The 14426-nt window shown below is 45.4% G+C and overlaps 1 long non-coding RNA gene across 1 annotated transcript; it reads right to left on the minus strand.

The window, feature by feature from the left end:
* Positions 1 to 10113: 10113 nt before the first annotated feature.
* On the minus strand, positions 10114 to 13868 carry LOC117853770 (uncharacterized). Its single transcript, XR_011897949.1, has 6 exons — positions 12037 to 13868; positions 11652 to 11932; positions 11437 to 11572; positions 11045 to 11367; positions 10737 to 10935; positions 10114 to 10660 (listed from the first exon to the last, which is right to left on the minus strand). It is a non-coding gene; the product is annotated as an uncharacterized lncRNA (long non-coding RNA).
* Between the last annotated feature and the right edge of the window lie 558 nt (positions 13869 to 14426).

Below are 14426 nucleotides of genomic sequence, written 5' to 3' on the forward strand. Positions count from 1 at the left end.
TAGCAGCTAATCTATGCAATACCCGTAGACCGTATCACACGATGCAAATCTTTCTCGCAAATGGGTTGGTATCTATATTAGAAAAATTCATCAGTCTCAGTTAGTGCTAACTAGAATCAGACAAGAAGCTCGGTGCTTGGGAATGGAAAAGTGCATGGTGGAAGATTAGGATGGACGCTAAGCATCAAACAATCCTTGTTAATCTGGCGGTCTCGATCGACCAGTGATCATGGATCTTCACTGCTGGGGAAAGCACCTTCAGTACTAGTTCTTAACCCACTTCAGTACCGGTTATGCAACCAGTATTGCTATTTCGGTATTAAGGGGGACTTTTAGTACCGGGTTAGTATCGAAGGGAGGATTTTTAAGTACCGGTTATTTATAGCAATCGGTACTAAATTGGCTGCCACATCGTGCGTGGCTGAGGCCAATTTAGTACCGGTTGGTATAAACAACCGATAGTAAAGGTTATTTTTCTTTTCTGTTTCTTTTCTAATTTCCTTTTCTATTTCTTTATTCTATATTAGTATTTCGTATTTGTTTCCTTTACTTATACTAGTTCTAATACACTAATATATATAAAGTTGTATTTATATATAATATTACATTTGATATAATATTATATATATATATATATAGACATCTTCCGCATTCACATTTATGAATAATATTACATTGCATCAACACTTGAAGTTCAACATTTGAATCAACTATTCTGAACCCGAGTCTTGATGGTGATGCAGATTTGATCCATCATTATGGAACTCCCTTGCTGGATTTACTATCTTGTCAAGAAAAAATCCACTAAGTTGTTCTAGAATTGCCCTGATTTTTTCCGTCTCGAGGAGTGCTTCCTTCATGTCTCTCATCTGTGTCATTGGCAAAAGTTACTATATAGTAGATCAATAGGTCTGCACAATTAGAACTAAGAAATTTGTATATGTACTCTGAATTCGTGGTTGGTTATACGTTTGGGACCTACAAAGCCATGGATGAACTCACATATGTAGTATCCACATAAATTATTCCCCAGATTCTGTCTCAAACACTATATATGTGGCAAAAAAAATTATGAAATATTTGTTGTGTTCAAGGAAGTATCACGAGATGTGGAAATTCAACACATTCCGGGAATTCAGGCTTGAAATCAAGTTCCTCCTTGAATTCACCTGCGTGATGTCGATGGAAGCGAGCCCATACTTTGTTAAGAATGTCTATAAGGTTTATGTATTGATCTCTTAATTTCCTCAAAGAGTCCATGATATAGACCGCACTTCGATTAACCGCGATAACAAAGAGTATCCAGTGGAAGCTTTACATATATGCATAGCCAGAGCTAGTTAGTCTTACGTTTAATTGCTAGTTCGAAAAAGAAAAGAGATAAGAAACACGCTTACTTGAAGTTGTATGTAGAAGTATGTACTTCTTGTAATGTTGGTTGTTTCTGTTATTTTAGCTCATATTTTCTTTCTAAATAAGTACAGAGGCTTTAAAAATATTTATGCCAAGCTTCTAAAAGGTATTAATTGTTATTACGTATTAACATACTGGATTTTTAGCTGCAAAAAATGCATATAATCAAACATGAAATCAATATTGAATATGAAATTTAATTTTCCTAATCAAAATTTAATCTTTGTATAAAAAATAGTTAATATGAAGACATTACAACAATTTCTTAAAAACTGAAGGTTCTAGTCCTGACCGAATATGTTACCATCACGACACGAATATCAATTGTCAAATAATGCTTAATAACTTGTTCCGACGTGAATATACTCTAGTCCGGTATTAGAAATATTTGGACTGCAGATGCACCAATTTGTGCACTAAGTTAAGCATTTAACAATTTTTTGTACTAGATTGAGCATTTTAGAAGTTGTTGGACCAATCCACACCCACCTGACAAGTTATTATACTAGATTGAGCATTTTACAAGTTATTGCATTAATCTGCACCCATCTGACAAGTCGTTGTATGGTGGGTGCAATTTACTCACAAAATTAACATTGGCGGTATTAGATAAAATGTTCCAATATAATTCATTATGTATGGTACTCCCTTCGTCCCGAATTAAATTATACACTATGTCTGAATGCATAGTAAAAAGGGAGCGACTAGTCTGTCAATAGAAAAAAGAGGTCCAAATCTGTCGATTTCTGGATCATTGGATTGAAATTGAACGAACTAGATTCACCCACCAACATATAAAAAAAATCCAACCCTTCCTCTAAAGCGCTCGTGAGTCTCCCAACACCTGCCGCTACTACTCCCCTCCGCGTCTCCACGGTGACCTTGACTCCACCGATGTGCTCCTCCGCCATGGCTCTCCCTCCCCAATCTCTATCTCCCCACCACCTCTCCGCCTTCTTCTTCCCTATTGCCGAGCTGGGATCCGAGTCCCCATGTCCGTCGCCATCCGCCCTGCTCCGGCTGCGCCATTGCTGTGGAGCTGCCACCAAACTGAACCACTTCAACCCCTATGCCCCTACCACCATCCCTTCCCAACCGCCATCTACTACCACTGCGGCGGGCGGCGCCCCCGCCGCCTCACCGTCCCGCCTGCTGTCCACCAAAAGGTTTGCACACTCCTAAATATAGGACTGGACAACAAGACGTATCTGACATGAAGATTATGGTGCAGGACGGCTAGTCTGTGTGGAAAGATAGTAACTAGTCGAGGACCAAGAAAAGTACTCGTAATAATCAGAGTAGAACTCGTTTAGTCGAATCCGACTAGTTTTCTTGTAACCAACCGACCTGTAACCCTACCCCCGGCAATATATGGTGAGATAGGGACCCTCTCCAAAGTAATTCAATCCAACCAACACACAGGACGTAAGGTATTACACTATTCAGCGGCCTGAACCTATGTAAATCATGTGTCTGCGTTTATCTTCGAGTTTCTGATCTTGGTGATCCCCACTAACCAAAACACTACCTCGGGCACCCCCCCCCGGTATGTTGCCGGGTTTAAACACCGACAGCTGGTGCACCAGGTAGGCGAAGTCACTGAAAATCTACTAGCGAACTCGATGGCCCAAGTCATCATCAAGCCAATTGTCACGTTCGAAATGGGCACGATGTTCATCTTCGGGTCCTAGGTTCGCATTGCAGACGGCGCTGGAAATTTCCACCACCACACTACGTCGACCTCGGAGAAGAAGCAGCATAGCATAAAGCTCCAGAACCATGCTTTGGAGGATCTCGTCAAAAATTTCGGTGAATTTTCAATTTCTAACTTAGTCAGAGGCTGGGGGGACGAGTCCAAGTTCAATTCAATTTCTTCCACCAGTCGGATTGACTCTCACGAGCCGCCGCATAAGTCATTGTGCGAGTCGGACTACCACCCGAGTCAATTCCCATTCGGACTCCGTAGTGCGACCACTAGTTATCAGGCTGCCCTGCCCAGATCTCAGTCTAATACGGATACGATCGAGGACCCCGACTACTACTTGGACCCAGACGAGTAGACTCTTTCATCAGGTCCACAGCAGAGCCTGGTAATCACATCAACTCCCCAAGGCAGATTCGTCTACTGGCCTAACATGAAGCCACACGCTCTTGCCAAAAACGACGATTCGCGCCTCATCACCTACCTTGACACTCTCCCGTACCAGGAGGAAGCTCCTCTATCGCCTATCTACGAGGAAGGCAGCACCACGGATGTCATTACTTCAAGCCTGGGAAGCTACTCTCCAGAGCGAGAACTCTTCGCCCTCATTACTGGACAAGAGGATGGAGAAGAAAAGCAACAGGATATAAACTCGCGACATGAGCATTACCCGGATGACGTCTCACAGGATGAACTCACCACCAACGTTGTTGGAGAAGAGACCAAAGCTCAAAGAACTCGACGACGAACAAGAAACACCGCAAGAGTAGAGCATCGCCGTCACCTTGCAACAGACTTACCTATCCAGAACCTGGATAATGCCTTTGAAGTAGTTCAAATGTGTCATCATCGTACTCCTCTGGCTACTATCGCGTCTACTGATCTCATCACCCATGCGATGCCTCAGAACAAGTGCACACGACAGTTGGCTCAACTGGAGGAACTCACATATGAACAATTCGATCAGTAGAATTCGATACAGTCAGTCCAACACTGCCTATCCCAGTGTAGTCAACATGGCAGCAACCATAGAGGCCCTCCGTCTAGACCAAGCCAACTCGGAGGTGCCAGGCCAAGCCAAGCTAGAGTAGAGGATAGTTAGGTAGGACCCTCGAGAGGCCGTGGCCACTGTGGGGCTAACCTAAAGCCTGAATGCCTAGTAGAAGACCTCCACAACAAGATCAACGCTAGCCATGACGCCCGTACCATCATCAACAGACGGCACTGCGAGCGCGAGCAAGAAGTCGAACACCCAGGGGATGATACTGACCGGTTCCCTGCCTTCTCAAGATGTATGAGGATGACAATTCTACCTAAAAAGTTCAAACCCCTGGGTATCACCAAGTACGATGGCAAGAAGGACCCAATCCAATGGCTCCGGTGCTACTCACCGTCAGTACAAGCAGCTGGGGGAAATGACGACACTAAAGTCATTTACTTCCCCATCTGTATGGAGGCGACGTCAGTCACGTGGCTTGAATCGTTGGACAAGAACTCCATCGACTCATGGAAGAACCTCAAGGTGGCGTTGACCAACAACTATGCAGGGGCAATGTAGTGTCCTGGCAACGGGATCGACTTCTCTCAGGTCAAGCAACAAGAAGGCGAGACCCTGCGGAGCTACTTACGTTGCTTCATCAAGAAGGCCACAATCGTTGACATCACAGAGCGCGACGTCATTGACTGCTTCCAAAACGACCTCCACGACCACCGGATGTTCCAGGACTTCGGTAGAAGACGCCCCCTGATGTCAAATCTCTCAAGATCATGGTACAAGCGTGGGCAGATGAAGAAGACATGGAGATTGAAAGGTTCATGTCCAATCGCAACAAGAGTCAGAACAGCAACAATCAGAGCAATGGACAACGCAACGATAAGAACTGCAACGATCACCCCAACAATGACAACCAAAATAACTACTCGGGAAGTCACAATCGCAAATGTAAGCTAGACAATACTGTCGCAGCAATTTTGCAGTTGTCCAAGAAAAGTGGTGGCAAGAACCAAGACAGGCCCTCGTTCAACGAGCTCTTGAAGAAACAATGCCCATGGCACCCATACCACAAGCGCGTGCGATAGACATTTTCAATCTACGAAGAGTCATGAAAGACTTGCCAGAGCCATCTGGCACCAAAGACAAGGGCAAGGCCAAGGAAGATGAAGATAATGGTGACAATGGCAAGTTCCAGAACCTATCTAACACCGTCAACGTCATCTTCGGCGGAACCCCGGGTACTGCTACTAAGCGGTCCCAAAGCTCACTCTCCGAGAGATAATGTCCATTGAACTTGCGACGCCAATGTTCCTCAATTGGTCCGAGGTGCCAATTACCTTCTCCAGGAAGGACCAATGGACTAGTTTCTCAGACCCAGGATGATATCCCCTTATCCTGGACCCGGTTGTCGCTGGCTCCAGACTCACTAAAGTACTCATCGACGGTGGTAGCAACCTCAACATCCTGTTCGCCAAGACACTAAAGAAGATGGGCCTTGACGTCACTGATATGCTCACCCCAACGAACTCTCTGTTCTATAGGATCGTTCCAGGCAATGCGGCTGTACCCCTCGGACAGGTGGTTTTGCCAGTTATCTTTGGGACCAGAAAACACTACCGGACAGAATACATTTGGTTCGAGGTAGCGAACTTCGAAACATTGTACCACGCCATCCTCGGAAGATCAGCATTGGCCAAATTCATGGCCATCCTGCACTACGTGTACTTAGTACCCAAGATATCGGAACCCAAGGGAGTACTCTCCCTGCGCGGAAACTTGAAGAGGTCATGTGACTGTGACACAGAAGCTGTGGAACTAGCAGGAACTACCCAAGTACCAAACTCGATGATGCAAGTCTTCGCCGCTTCCAAGAAGTTGTCCCCGTTAGAATTCGAGATTCCAGAAAAGAACTCGGGGAAAACCAAGGTCAAGCCGGCAAGTGAAGTAGACATTAAAACAATTGACCTTGAGACTCGTGATAGCTCCAAAACAACCCTGATTGGCACAGGGCTAGATCCTAAATAGGAAAGCGTGCTCATCAGCTTCCTCTGGGCCAACCGAGACATCTTTGCGTGGAAACTAGCGGACATGCTAGAGGTGCCTAGGGAGCTGATCGAGCCCTCACTCAATGTAAATCCAAAAGCTACACTAAAAAGGCAACGACTACAACAATTCACCTAGGACAGAAGGGAAGCCATCAAGAAAGAGCTAGCCAAACTACTCATGGTGGGCTTCATAAAAGAAGTTTATCATCCAAAGTGGCTCGCCAATCCTGTCCTGGTGTGAAAGAAAAATAACAATGAGTGGAGGATGTGTGTCGACTACACAGACCTCAACAAGTACTGTCCAAAGGATCCCTTCGGGCTCCCTAGGATCAATCAAGTCATCGACTCCATAGCTGGATGCGCCCTACTTTGTTTGCTTGATTGCCACTTGGGGTATCCCCAAATAGCTCTCAAGGAGGAGGACCAGATCAAGACTGCGTTCATCACCCCATACAGAGCTCTCTGCTACACAACAATGTCTTTCGGGTTGAAAAATGCAGGCGCTACTTAACAATGGGCAATCCAGGAGTGCTTCAAGAAGTAACTACACTTCAACGTGGAGGCGTACGTGGACGACGTGGTCATAAAGACCAAAAATCCCGATGAACTGATTGCGGACCTAGAATAAACTTTTGCAAGTTTGCGAGACTTCCAGTGGAAGTTTAACCTGACAAAGTGCCTCTTCGGCATGCCCTCCAGGAAACTACTCGGGTTCATCATTAGTCAAGGAGGAATTGAAGCTAACCCTGAGAAAATCTCCACCAACACTAATGTGCATGCCCCATCAGGCATCAAGGACGTCCAGAAGCTGACTGGATGCATGGCGACCCTAAACAGATTCATCTCAAGGCTTGGAGAACGGGGCGTACCTTTCTTCAAACTACTCAAGCGGCAAGACAAGTTTTAGTGGATCGAGGAGGCAGATCAAGCCCTACAACAATTAAAGGACTTCCTATCAAAGCCACTGGTCCTCATAGAGCTAAACCCCAACGAAGACTTGCTGCTTTACTTCGTCACGACTAGTAACATCATCAGCACGGTGATCGTGGTTGAAAGACCAGAACCAGGCCATATATACAAAATATAGAGGTCCGTTTACTTCATTAGCGAGGTGTGGTCAGATTCCAAGGCTAGATACCCGCCAATCCAGAATTTGCTATACGCTATACTACTCACCTTGTGCAAGTTATGACATTACTTCCAGAAGCACAAGATCTCTGTTGTCACTGACTTCCTCCTAGGAGAAATTATCCACAATCGAGATGCAACAGGAAAAATATCTAAGTGAACAGTAGAACTCAAAGCATTTTCCCTAGAATTCAAGTCGAGGACTACAATCAAGTCCCAAGCCCTAGTCAATTTCATGGCAGAATGGCGGGAGAATCAACTACCAACATCAGCAGAGCATCCAGAGCACTAGGTCATGTATGTCGATGGATCGCTCGAGCTCGACGGCACCAGTGTAGGCATACTCTTGATATCTCCCAAGGGCGAACAACTCAAATACATCTTGCAAATCTTCTAGGAAGTATCCAACAATGAAGCTGAATACGAAGTGCTTCTGCATGGGCTTCACCTGGCAGTCTTGCTAGGAATCAAGCGATTGTTGGTCTACGAAGACTCACTGGTGGTAATCAATCAAGTCAACGACGAGTGGGAGCGCCACAAGTAGAATATGGATGCATATTTCCTAGAAGTACGTAAGCTAGAGAACAAATTCTCCGATCTGGAGTTTCACCATGTAGTTCACGACAACAACGTTGCTGTGGACGTCGTATCCAAGCTTGGATCTACTTGTGCTCAAGTTCCAGCAGGGGTTTTCATCCATGAGCTACACAAGCCATCCATAACAGAACTGGCACCAACAACAACCACTGATCGAGGTACTACTGCACCAGATCGGGAGGTTATGATGATCGATGTAGACTGGAGAATTCCCTTCATCGACTACATCAAAGAGCACAAGTTACCATTAGACAAGACAGAAGTAGAGCAAATCTTATGACACAACAAGAACTATATTCTAGTTGGAGACAAGCTTTACAGAAGAGGCGCATCGTTAGGAGTTCTCATGAAGTGCGTCTCATGGCAAGACGGCAAGGACATACTAGAGGAGTCCATAAAGGTGTTTGCAGCAATTATGCGTCTTCACGCATGATCATGGGCAAAGCTTTCAGAGCAGGGTTCTTTTGGCCTACAGCTCTCGCTGATGCCGAGGAACTAGTCCGCTGATGCTAAGGATGCCAATTCTTCGCCAAGCAATAGCACGTCCCTGCCAACAAGCTGATCACCATACCACCCTCTTAGCCCTTCACATGCTAGGGGCTCAACATGATTGGCCCACTGCCCACAGTGCCTGGAGGATTCAACCGAGTACTAGTGGTAATTGACAAGTTTACCAAGTGGATCTAGGTGAAGCCAGTAACCTGCCCAAAGGCAGATAGGGTACTCGACTTACTCAATGAAATTGTCCACTACTATGGCTTCTCCAATCGCATTATCACAGACCTGGGCTCAAACTTCAACAATCACAAGTTCTAAGAATATTGCGGGAACAACGGGATCGATGTCCGGTACGTCTCTGTCGCTCATTCGCAGGCCAATGGCCAGGTTGAGCGCGCCAATGGGATGGTACTGGTGGCTCTCAAGAAAAGGCTGCATGATATCGAAAACACAAAAGGAGGCAAGTGGCTCAAAGAACTACCCAATGTTCTGTAGGGGCTCCATACCCAGTTGTGCAAGCGTACAGGGCAATCACCCTACTTCCTGTTCTATGGATCTGAAGCTGTCCTACCTGCCGACATCATGTGGAAATATCCAACAGTCGAGCAGTACGAGGAAGGTGTAGCAGAAGAAATAAGGCGTCTAGACTTAGATAGCCTCAAAGAAACTCGTTGTGCAGAACTCGTCCAATTTGCAAGGTACCTTGAAGGAATCTGTCACTATCATAATAACAACGTTAAAGAACGTTTATAGGTGATATGGTCCTCAAGCGTATCCAAGACACCAAGGGGCTGCACAAGCTAAATTCACCATGGGAGGGATTGTTCTTCGTCTCCAAGGTCACTAGACCTGGGTCGTATAGGCTCCAACATCTCTCTAGTGAAGATGTTGACAACTCGTGGAACATCAAGCAACTCTATCGATTTTACCCCCTATTTTGATTTACATATTCATGTGAATCGACCATCGGCCCTAGTTGTAGAATTACAATTCAATAAAGCAGTCGTATTTTTTGTCGTAACTGGACTACTTATTTATGCCTAATTACGGTTTGCAGAAGCAAGTTTGCATACGGCTTGCAGAAGCAAGTTTGCAGAGCTATTCCACTCCCTAGGCAAAATTGCCCAAATGCGGCTTGTAATAACAAGTTTGCAAAATTTTAATGAGTTATTCAACTCACTGGACAAAATTATCGAATCGCAGCTTGCAAAGCAAATCTGCAGTAAACCTCATGAGTTAGTTGACTCATTGGACAAATCTGTCCCTTCAAAGCTTGCAAAGAAAAGAAGCCATCAGTACCTTGGGAGTTAATTAAACTACTCGAGAGACTATCCACCTTATAAGTATGTCTAGTCACAACTTGAATAACAAGTTAGCAGTTCCATGTTTTCCAGAGCGCAACATCAATAAAACCCAGAGAGGTTGTAAAGATAGGCTCTAGTCGACGAAACCCTGAAGAGACTACTTGCCCAGAGGTCTACTTCCCAGATAGCCTGAGTACTCGCAACCCACAGAATGTGATCTTAAAAGTACTCTACAATGTGCATCTGATGAGGCTCATAGAAGAAGTCTTATGTGCAGACACTCACATCTATCGTACAAGCAAATATCAGGGAAGATTATGAGATGCACTAAAAACAAACAAGTCAAAAGCAGCAAAGATTGCAACAAGACTTAGAAACATTTATATTTCAAAGCATTCATATTATATTTACAATAACTAACTAATGTTTGCTTTGATACAGAACTACTCAAGGACTAGATGATTGGCTACTTCTTCTACAATCAGGTCCATCTCTTGCAAGTACTGCTGAAAAAATTCATCAGAGCAATCCTCTGCTATACCCTTCGCAACAGGAGTTAGATCAGCTTGGGGATAGAAAGACTTGACGAAGCTCAGCAGTTGTTTGGAGACAGACTTCGCTATCTTCTTTACATAGCTGGTGAATTTCCTTGGTACGTCCTTAAGTACTTCAGATAATAGGCGGGGCTCTATAGACTCAACCGGAGGCTCCACCATATCCGCTATTGGCTGGGCTGCTTCAAATATCCCCTTTAGAGCGAGTTTTGCAGCTTCTAGCTTAGCTTCGCGCTCCTGGATGGTCTTCATGGTGTTGACCAAGTCGACTTCACCATCTTCGCGCATTTTCCTCTCTTTCTCCAGATGATGCTTTAGATTTTCATATTTTAGTACTAGCTTATCATGCTGATCAGCTACGGGATAATGCACGTTCTTCCAATCTGTGACTTGTCTCTGGAGATCTTGATTTGGCTTTTCGAGCACTGCACAAAAAATGCACAACATGATCAGTATTACAAATAGAATCAGTACTCGAAATCCAACAAGGGGAGCAACTACCTTTGATTTGCTAGTTCAACGACTTATTCCGCCCCTTGAGACAGTCTTTCTCCTCCTCAAGTTGCTGGATACGGTTACGGTACTTAGCGGCAACTCCATCATACTTCATCAGAAGTCGGGAGGAGTACTCCCTCTCCTTGGCAAGTTTGTTTTCAAGGGCCTCAGCATGGAGTACTGTGTCCCCATAGCCTTGAAGCATCTGAGACGTACGACGAGAGCATTTGATGACATCGTGCGCCACACAATAAGTACTTATATCAAGGCATGGTACTAATTGCATGTTGTGGAAGAAGCCGGATCAAGCATACCTCTATGTAAGCACCAATACGGCGGTGCATCTCCATCATTCCAGTAACCATATCCATGTTCAGCAGAGGATCGTCGATCAGTTGGATATCTTCAAGACAAATTTCTCTAGCCTCCAGAGGATGCGCATGAGCTTCAGAATCAGTTGTGCTGAGTGGAACCACGGCAAGGCTTGTCGACGGACCTAGCTCGGAAGACGTGTTGGCAGCCATGACTTCTAACACTGTTGCTACTTCAAATTCCGCCTCTAGCTCGGGGGCTATGAGAGTAACCACAGCGCCAGAGGTAGTCGCCGCTACTTCTTCCAGTGCTTGTCGCTCGGGGGCTGGCACTACAACGTCAGTTAGAGATGATATGACATCTTGCATCAATGCTGCTACAAGAGACAGAGCACCTGGACTACTTGTCGTCACGGGATGATTCTCCGGCTGTGGACTTGCTTGGGCCGGGGCAACATCCTGGTCTAAGAGGCTCCCATCATTGGTCATGGGCCTCAAGCTAGGCCCTCGAGGTCCATGTCAGAGGATTTCCTGCATAAGACAAAGCTTCAGAGACACAAGAAGTTGATCATGAGCTACAATTAGTACTCAAAGGAGCAGCAAGACATACCTTGTAGATCTCCTCAACTTCAGAGAGGGTTCTCCTATAAGGCGCAGCAGCTTGATGGTCGGAGACAGTTTCTTTGGCGCAGCTTGAGTGGTCACAGCACGATCATTGCTAGCCTTGGCCATCACCTCTATCCTTCGAGTTGTTCTTGCGCTAGCAGGGTCCACCACAGGAACAAGAGGCTCTGGATCATCTTCAATGTTGATCACCTCCTCGAAGACCAGCAACCTATCTTGTGCAGCAAGAGCAGCCGCCTTTTCAGCATCCGTCGCCAGCTTGAGTACCTGCAAACCACCAATGTCATCTTAAGTAGACACGTGGTAATATTGGAATCACCTACTGGGAGTATATGATCCTTAGGATCTTATCCTTCCTCATAAGTAATTACCGTGGGAAGCACATCTTCTGCGGTGATAGACTTCTTTACAGCCTACTTCGCAGCAATGGACCGCTTCTTCTTTGATGGTGGAGGAATTGCAGCTTCAAACTCTTCATCAGCTGTGCGCTTCCTCGATCTAGAGGACAACCCAGCCTTATCAAATGGTCGGGCGTTGACTTCAAAATTCTTTGCAGCATCAGAACTAGTGTTGCTGGAGGCCTCAAGTACTTCCTCTTTCTCGTCATCACTCTTAGCGCTCTCCACCGTATGTACTTGAGGAGTAACTTCACAAATATCTTCCGATCCAGGAGGAGGAGGAGCAGAGAAGTGCAAGCTGACATCACCCTACAAAGAAAGACAAGTTAGCACACCCAACAACTACAAAATAAGTACTCGGGAGCTACGGCCATGGGTACTTACAGGCTTTGGTGGGTTGGCGACGTTGAATTCCCACAAAATGGTGGGAATCTCGCCCATATTCTTCAACATCTGTTTCAGCCTCACCATAATCTCATCTGTGCTGAGCTCATCAGGCAAAAGTCTGGATGGATCATTGACTCTAGTATACTCATAGCCCTAGTGGCATCGCTACTGCAAGGGCTGGATTCGTCGCTTCATAAAACTGAAGGCTACTCCAACTCCAGTGAGCCCTTCTTGCTTCAGTTTGACTATTCTATCAAGGAGATCGGGTAGTTGGAGGCAATCCCCATGAGTTAGCTCATCCAGTCACCGGTTGTTCCAGGAGGGGCGATGTCCTGTCAGCTCGGGTAGTTTTGGATCATGGTTGCTAATGTAGCACCACTTTTCTTTCCACCCGGCACTAGAATCTATTAGCTCATAAGCCAGATATTGACTGCCAAGTTTCTCCTGCATCTGGATACCGGTGCCTCCGACTACTTGAGTATGATCCCTCATTGGTTGCAGCTTTACATGGAAATTTTTTTGGAATAATTGAAAGTGGGGTCGGATTCCTAGAAAAGGGATTCCTAGAAAAGCTTCACAGAGATGAACAAATATGATAGTATGGAGAATTCCGTTGGGGTTCAGATGAATCAGCTCCAACTTATAATAATCCAGAAGACCTCAAAAAAAATCAGAAGCTGGTAGTACAAGACCACACTCAATGAAGTGAGCGAAAATTATCGTTTCATTGGAGTGTTCCTCCAAAGGCCACAGATTGCTGATTTTGGATCCCCAACTAATGATGTGTTGATTTTGGAGCAGATTGGCAGCCACAAGCACCTTGATCTCCTCCTCTTTTAAGGATGACCGCTTCCAAGCACAAGCAGGAGTTGGCAGTGCAATCTGATCCGTCTTCCCGTACTTGGACGCCGGCAGCTGCGGTTCCTTCTTCTTATTAGAACTCTTCTTCTTTTCCTCCATGGCAGGCTTGACAGCAGCAGCCTTCCTCCCCATCATTAATGTCACAAGCTTCTTCTGTCGCATATGCTCGGGGGATGAGTGGTAGGGGATGGTGGCGCTAGCGCTCGAAGATCGGGCAGCGGCGGCGCAGGGGCTCAAGCGTGGAAGAAGGGAAGGCAGATGGCAAAGGTAAAATGGAAGGGATGATTTCATCCATTATTTATCACCGCGGTGCAATAACAGTAGCGCGAATAAAGGGATTTTGGTTTAACGGATCCCCGGATTTCAAGCACCTGATTGGTAGTTACCTTTCTTTTTGGAAGAGATAAGATTTCTTTCAGAGATGGTCACATTGATCAAAGATTGACCCTTATACCCACCAAACTAGTCGACAAAAGGCTTGGGGGCTGTGTTGCCATGTGCCTATCGACAAAAAAAAATTCTCTAGGTTTTAGGGGAAAGTGATGCAACTTACAGATTTACCCTCAGCCTGATTCTTCGATTCAACCTAACGATCGGGGGCTACTCCATATGGTGAGTGACTTTTGTCGTACTTTCACATGAAATTTAAGATTGAAGGATATGAGACTGAGTCAAATAAGGCTTGAGTACATTCTAGCTGCATGACAGTTTTTTGGTACATTTGAAGATTCAACCAGATGAAGTACTCGAAGAGCACCAAAATTAGTCGGTGAAGTTTACAAAAGTACTCGGAACTGCTGCATTTGACTGAAAGATACACGGAAGCTTGTCGTACATACATATATGAGCCCACCAGAAGATTTGGACAGTTCTAAATATAGGGCTGGACACCGAGACGTATCTGACATAAAGACTATGGCGTAGGATGACGTAGTCTACGTGGAAAGACAGGAAATAGTCAAGGACCAGGAAAAGTACTCGTAGTAATCAGAGTAGAACTCGTATAGTCGAATCCGACTAGTTTTCTCGTAACCAACCGACCTGTAACCCTACCCCCGTCAATATAAGGTGAGGCAGGGACCCTCTCCAAAGCAACTCAATCTAACCAACACATG

Source organism: Setaria viridis, chromosome 4, assembly GCF_005286985.2.
Source record: "Setaria viridis chromosome 4, Setaria_viridis_v4.0, whole genome shotgun sequence".
NCBI classification, from domain to species: Eukaryota; Viridiplantae; Streptophyta; class Magnoliopsida; order Poales; family Poaceae; genus Setaria; species Setaria viridis.